Source organism: Alexandromys fortis, unplaced genomic scaffold (assembly GCF_014885135.2).
Source record: "Alexandromys fortis isolate MF-2015 unplaced genomic scaffold, M_Fortis_MF-2015_v1.1 scaffold_201, whole genome shotgun sequence".
NCBI classification, from domain to species: Eukaryota; Metazoa; Chordata; class Mammalia; order Rodentia; family Cricetidae; genus Alexandromys; species Alexandromys fortis.
This window is the reverse complement of record NW_026068087.1, coordinates 1,491,355-1,499,005: the sequence shown is the minus strand read 5'-3', so window position 1 is coordinate 1,499,005 and position 7,651 is coordinate 1,491,355. Positions and strand designations below refer to the sequence as shown.

Here is a 7,651-nt window from a genome sequence, read left to right as displayed (position 1 = left end):
TATATATATATTCTTAGTAACTATTGGGGCAGTCTCTTTGGATGGGGCAGGCCTCCAATCATCTCGAGAAGGTGTCTACAAACACCAGCAAATATTTATAGCCAAAAATAGTCGGCCTGATTGCAGTAAAGTCCAGCTCCCCGTGTTTTCCACGTCCACTTCCTGGAGCCCAAATCCCTTGTAGAATCTTCCTTCCCCCTTTGGGGTTTACCTGAGCACAGGTGGAATCTACACGTGGTGACTGTCATCAGGCTTCTCCAACTTGGGATATAATACTCGGATCTGAGGAATTCAGAAGGTTTTGTGTATCACTAAGTGGGTGACTTGGTGGGATTCTGTAATCAGTCACCTTCCCAGAGTCACAGGAAGGATGGGTCTGTCGTCCAGGAAGCATCCGATATCCTTGTTTATCCTGTTTTGCTAGTTCTCATTTTGCCCAGTCAATCTCGTCAGGTTGTATTCTGGGCGCATTTGTAAGCTGGGCTTGGAGAGGCTCCATAGACTTGTAGCTGGGCAGTCAAGTGGCTTTTTTGCCTCTGGTTTCTGGGGACTTCCCTTTGGGGTGTCATTTGCAATGGACACTCTCTTAGGTAACAAGATAGCTTCCCATAGAGCTAAGGTCTCTTCTCTATTTTTGCTTTCTTTTCGTGCTGAGGTTAGCAATCCTCTTGCCCTGTATGGATCCCCATGGATAATGGGCCATGGTAAAAGCATATTGGTTATCAGTGTATGTGGTGATAGTCTTGTCTGTCTCCAAGTGGGGAATGTTTGAGTTAAAGCTAAAAACTCAGCTGGTTGTGCTGAGGTTTCTCTGCTTAAAGATTGTGCCCAGATAGTCTCATTTTGGATAATCCCAGCTGCCCCTGCGTACCTGAACCCATCTCAAGCGAAACTGTTTCCATCTGTGAACAATACCTCTTCTGGTATCACCAATGATGTCAGCCAGATCAAACCTGACTGAATCAGGTCAGTCACATTAATGCAGTCATTAATTAATTAATTAACGAATTAATTAAGGGAACCTATGGGGTTATCACCGACAATTTCCACACTTGTATTTTTGATGTATGAGCGGGGATTTGCAGGATAGCTGAAACACGGTCCTGGGAAAGCATTTGCTTTGCTTCCTCTGGGTTTAGCCTAGGAAACTGACCTACACTGAACCTTCTTAGCTAAGACTCTGGACCTCAGAGCTTGAAGAGACTCTACAAGGCATGCTGTTGTATCGCCACATTCTTCGGTGGTTGAAGCTAAGAGGATGCCATCTACACACTGGAGCAGGGTGCTTTGCCAATATTTTTGTCAAAATCCCAACATCTCTGAACTCAGGGCCCCATCATCTGATAATGGAAAGCCCCTGAACCCCTTCTCCTGGTCTATTTCCCCTATTTCCTCTCTTCTACATTTTCTCAAGGGCAGTGATCACTGCATGGAAAAGTTTTTTTTTTTTTCGTGTCTGTCTTCAACTGAATCTTGGTGGTTTTAAACTTTGTGAACAATTTCTAAAAGTTGAGAAACCTATTCATCCCTTCAAGACTCTCTAATATCTGGAGCTTTCTCCTTATGCCTGGGGTCGACGGCATGACAAAGCCAATATTAGAGCCTCTCTGGTTTTTTAGGAGCATCTGAGACTATGGGGTAAATATGCAGGATGTCTCACAGAGCCTCTGCAGGAACCCAGCAGGTAACACATCAGGTCCTTGAGTTACTTGACTTACCTTAAATTACCCACTTTCCACTTCTAATCCTCCCAACAGATTTTTTTGGGAGGAGTGAAGAATATCCTGTCTTCTTGCTTTAAAACAGTTTCCAAAAGGCTGAGAAGAGCCTGAAGATTCTTCCAAATAGAGGGTTTGGAGTCTTCCAATTATACAAGTCATTGGTAGAGAAAGAAACATAAACCACAAACAGGGAAGGGGTTGAACTTCCACTTTTCCTCGGGGAATGACTGGTCCATAAAGGGGAGGTGATGTGGGATTCCCCTCTGTATGCCGTGAATATATTTTATTACCATCGATTAGTAAAGAAGATGTTTCAGCCAATGGATTAGAAGAGTAAAGCCAGGTGGGGAATCTGAACAGAGATATATAGAGTACGTGGAGTCAAAGGGATACCATGTAGCTGCTGAAGGAAGCAGATGCCACCTAGCTTCTGAAGGAGAAAGACACAATGTAGTTGCCCAAGAAGGGAGAGGTAACAAACCAGGAACCTCGTATTAAATGCAAAATAATAGAGAAGGATTAATTTAAGATATAAGTTAGCCAGAAATATGTCTGAATCATTGGCCAAGCAGTGTTGTAATTAATACAGTTTCTGTGTGATTATTCAGATCTGGGCAGCCAGGAAATGAATGAGCAGTCTCTGCAGGAAGACTGCACTTTGGAGAGAATTATGCCCAAATTCCCAAATATTGTTTATAAATGTTTGGTTACATTTAAAGAAGAATATGATATAGAGATGAATACTTTGCATTAGTATGAATCTTGGTTTATTGATACAAATTTAAGGTCAATTTTGGTATGTGTCTATTTCTGCTCTTTATTAAGGCATTGTGTTTGTGTAGCTCATCTAAAAATATAATGTATAATTTAAAAATATAGGTTAATAGATAGTCATCTATAATAGTCAACCTTGTAGTCATGCCTGTTAGTTAGTTAAGTATTCTTCAGATCTTTTAGAGACCTTCAGAATATGACATTTAAAATGTTTTAAGAACTTAGGACTTTTCATGACAATGAAACACATCTCTCATGGCAGAACCAGTAACATCAAGAGGATGATGGGCACTGAAGAGGCTACTTATGGAATTTTTAGGACATGCAGGACCCACAGAGAGATGACTGCTGAACTTGCTTAAAGGTGAGATAATCCTTTGGGGTTCCTGCTTCACGAAAAAGTCTGCCAGACATTCTGCAGGACACAGGAGAAAGTGACTTACAAACTGCCAATATAGGTGGAACTGTCTTTGAAATTGCCTGCTTCATGGAAAAGTCTGCCAAACGCTAAACCTGTAGGCTGAAGATGGATGCCCCAACATTACAGAAGACCTTTGGGTGAGTGTCGAGGCGGTGAGATGTCTCTGTCAATTCTAGAGATTTAAAAGTTGCTTACAATGCACTTCCTGTTTACTTAGGTAATATTATATCCCTCTGGAGTCTTTGATGGAGTTGAAAAACAGATATAGTTTTCCTTAGTTACGATAAAAGATAAAGTAGATAGATATAAATGTTGCAACTGTAACTGTTGCTTAATACCTGTTTTGTTATATATAATTTTACTATATTAAAACCTCCCTTTTTTATTTAAACAGAAAAGGGGAAATGGTGTAGGAAGTCTTATCTATGTGTTGCTTTTATTGGTTAATGAATAAAGAAGCTTTCTTAGCCTGTGATAGGGTAGAACAGAGCTAGGCGGGTACTGAATGCTGGGAGAAAGAAGGTGGAGTCAAAGAGATGCCATGGAGATGCCAGAAAGATGCAAACTGCCAGTCAGAACCTTGCCAGGAGGCCACAAGCCTCATGGTAAAATACAAAACAATAGAAATGGGTTAATTTAATGTGTAAGAGCTTGCTAGAAATCCAGTAGAGTCATTGGCCAAGCAGTGTTTTAAATAATATAGTTTCTGTGTGATTATTTTGGGTCTGACCTGCCAGGCAGTCAGGAAATGAAAGCAGCCTCCTACAACACACACCCTTTGGGAGCATTCTTTCAAGCCACCACAATCATGGTGCAGCTCACACCCAAGAAAGAGCACAGACACCAAGAGAGCCTACCTAAGTTAGTGTAAAGTTTTTATCCACAGTGAGCTAGTGGAAAAGTACAGTGTTGCTGGACATATTGCTTGGCTGTTAGACTTTAGCTCTGAAACATTGTTGGCCATTTATGCTGAGTCACAGAGGCAGGGATTTCCAAGCCTCAAGCTCTGGGGCCTGCCAGGGGAAGGGTGATTTTCCATTGGCCTCTTTCCCTACAATCATCATAGCAAGAGCAGCAGCCAGTTTCTGTGCCCAGCCACACCCAAGTGGGATGCCCTAGCATGCATGGGAGGCTCAGCATGACCATGAGCCTGCAGGAAATCATGCACCATCTTAGAGGCAGTGGTGACTTCCGTCTTAGGACAACTCACACCCCCTTCCATTTTAAGTCTGTTTCTCCAACTCACAGGACTACAGAAATAGGCAGAGAGACACACTGAAAGAGGTATAGTAAATAGAATGAAATATACAGGGAGGCACATAGTAAGGACAACCGGGGTTGGGCACCATGCATTTGTATACCTTAACAGACTATGGGAGACTGGTGGCACTTCACATGGATTGTGGACACACAGATCTATGGCCACATCTGACCTCACCTCTTGTGTGTTAATCATATGTCTCCTTCTACTGACCAAACTTACCTCCGGGTGTGGTCAGAAGATGACTTTCTATTTGTCTTTTAGAGTTATGGCATCAGAGTGCCTGCAAAGCTCTGGGCAGTGATGGGTCAGAGAGGGTTTTCCCAGATCCCTGGAACCTCTCAGGGTAAGCACCCTGTCCCCAGGAGTCCTCTCCTGCTGGAGTACTCTTCTTGGCTCCTAAGTGTTAGGGCCTGGTCTAGGTATGTCTTGCTGGGACCTCCAAAATGTTACAGGGAGTCCACCAGAGAAAATCACTAGATAGAGTTAATAGCCAATTGATTATCTTTATTCCAGTCAGCTGGGAATACCCTAAGGTATTTGGTACCTAAGTATAGCACCAAGTGTACAGAGCACAGGGTTTTTGAAAGCAAAAACACATCCTGGCAATTTGCTTAGCAGTTTCCGGGGGCCTTCATATAAGTAGTTTAACAGAAGTCAAGATATGCAGCTGAGATGGATGAGCAGGGATTCTGCGTGAATGAGTAGTTTAACAGAAGCTAAGTTAGCTGAGGCGTATTGATGTTGAGTTCCTAGAATAGAGCTGGATAATTTTCCATAGGATTCTCCATCCAGGAGACCAACTTTTAGTTAAACCTAAAATGACCTCAGCAAGAATTCAAGACAGAGTAGCCTCTGCACTGTCTTGCCCTGCCAAATTAGAAACTCGAAATGAAAGGAATTATTTCAGTTTCCATATCCTATTCCATCATGAAAAGGAGTTGGGGCAGGAACTCAATCAGGGCAGGAGCCTGGGCACAGGAACTGATGCAGAGGCCGCAGAAGAGGGCTGCTTTCTGGCTTGCACCCCATGCTTGCTCAACCTGATCCTTTCTTGCAGCAGTCAGGACCACCTGCCCAGGGATGACACTGCCCACAGAGGCACCACAGATCAATCTGGTGGAAGCATTTCCTTATTTGAGGTTCCCTTTTCCTGTGATGGTGGACATTAAATTACCATGCTTTAGAGAACTATAAAACAAAAATGTCTCTAATCTGTAAACCCCACTTGAACAAGGACAGATAACTCTCCAGAATGCTAGGGGCTGTTCTTATAATTGCCTGGTCTTGTTCATGTAAGATAACAAACCAACTGTGGGTTTTCACTTCTGTAAACAAGCTTGCTTGCCCCCAACTACACATAGGCAGGATGTGTGCCTGATTATAGGTAGGCAGGGACTATAAGCCTTGTAAGTTTTGCCTTTATAAACCCCTGACTAATGTAACTTGGACTTCTATCTTGGGAGAACTTTCAGGTGCAGTCTTGGCAGCATGAGCACCTGGTGGAAGTATCTGAGTAAAGCTTCTTCTTTGTTAAAAATTTATTCATGATCAGATCTCTTGATGACCCCAGACCCAGATTATTCCCAAATAACTCTGACTTGTGCCATATTGATATAAAACTAGCCAACACAGGCAGACTACAAAATAAACAAGATTTTAGACCTGGGTTTGCTACTTTTAACTTCTGTGACTTTGACTAAATCATACAAAATCTCTAAGCCTTACTTTTATCTGAAAAATGGAGATAATACCTTGATCCCAACAGAAAGATGCTGTAAGGACCAAAATGAGATTTTAAAGTGTCTTAACAAGCATTTAGTGCTGTAAATGTATATTTCTTGTCTCAACCACCTGGTCCCAAATACCCGGCAGCCACTTCCCAAATTACCACATAGAGGCTTATAGTAAGTATAAATGCTTGCCTGATAACTCAGACTTATTACTAGCTAACTCTTACACTTAATCTAACCCATATTCCTTATTTACTCTCTGCACATGGAAATACCTTTATTAGCATGGGATGTTCATCTCTTGTTCCCTCTGCATCTGGCTGGTGACCCCTCTGACTCTGCACTTCTTCCTCCCAGCATCCTTAGTTTGGTCACCCTACCTATACTTCCTGGCTACTGGCCAATGAGCGTTTTATTGAACCAATTCAAGTGACAGATCTTTACAGCATACAAGAAGATTATTCCACAGCATTTGGTATTTTCCATACCAAAATAACGTGGTCTTACTTTAAACATGAAGTTTTGTTTGTTTGCCTGCTTCCTTGTTAGGAGACAGGACCTCACTTGTTGCTTAGGCTGACTAAACCCCATGATCTGCTGCTTCCTCCTCCCAAGTGCTATTCTCCACTTGCTAACATATTATTACTATTATTTTATATAAAGTATAATTTCATGACTTCTTAATACCACTGAATACCGTTTAATATCACAGTTAGAAGCTGCTTTTGCTGAAAACTATTGTCTCCTCACTTTGGCCTTAGGCAACTAAAGCAGGATGAGAGCCTGGCTCTGGGCTTCATCCTGTGTCTGCTGTTTTTGCTTTGGCTCAGAGTCCTACTTTGCTCTGCAAACCTAACTTACCTCATCTTGCTTCAAGGCTGAAGACACATAACTAAGTTGATCAAACCCTTCAGTCACCTTGGATTCCAGGAAGAATAAATCTCAGCAGACAGACAACCTTGGTCTCTCAGATAAGGGAATGGGGGCAAGGTTGCCCTCAGAAAAGAAACAGAAGTCATTATCTTGTGGGAATAACCCTGACTCACTCCAGTGATAACAGTCACTAGACGGCCACTAAATTTATCATAACAGGGGAGCCGATGATGAGCAGGACCACTTCTTGATCAGGACTATTTAACAATGCATATCTCTTGCTTTTTCCATCAAATTCCTCCCCTCAGAGCTCAAGGAACCCCACAGAAAAGGAGACAGAAAGACTGTAAGAGCCACAGGCCATAGACAACACCAGGAAAGCATGTTCCACTGGATTAACTGATCAAGGCACACGTGAGCACACGTGAGCACATGAAGACTAAAGCAGCGAGCACGGGGCCTACACGGGTCTGCACCAGGTCATCTGTGTGCATAGTGTTGCTTTGAGCTTGGTACTTTTGTGGACTCTGTGATTGTTTGGATGAGTGGGTCTCTGACTCTATTCCCCAAAGTTATGGGGCATAGTGAGGGCAGGGCTGAGGAAAGTTCAGAGCGCTAAGCACCTTCATAAAGAAACCGGAGAGACCTTTTACCAGGAACTGAACAGCACACCTGAAAACTCTAGAACGAAAAGAAGCAAGCACACCCAAGAGGAGCAGACAACAGGAAATAAACAGACAGAGTGTTAAAATTAGTAAAGAGAACAATTTAAAGAATCAATGAAATGAAGAGTTGGTTCTTTGAGAAAAATCAATGATAGACAAATCCTTATCCAGACTAAATAAAAGGCGGAGAGAGAATAATCCAA

At 42.5% G+C, this 7,651-nt stretch overlaps 1 protein-coding gene and 1 long non-coding RNA gene across 2 annotated transcripts in view; one reads left to right on the top strand and one right to left on the bottom strand.

The window, feature by feature from the left end:
• LOC126488681 (uncharacterized) overlaps window positions 1-7,614 on the top strand; it is a 14,828-nt gene extending 7,214 nt beyond the window's left edge. The window contains exons 2-4 of the long non-coding RNA XR_007588777.1: window positions 2,758-2,859; window positions 2,954-3,053; window positions 7,092-7,614. This is a non-coding gene — a long non-coding RNA (uncharacterized lncRNA). The remainder of the gene's footprint in view (window positions 1-2,757; window positions 2,860-2,953; window positions 3,054-7,091) is intronic.
• Window positions 1-7,651, bottom strand: part of Prkar2b (protein kinase cAMP-dependent type II regulatory subunit beta) — a 710,703-nt gene that overhangs the window by 489,167 nt on the left and 213,885 nt on the right. The window lies entirely within an intron of this gene.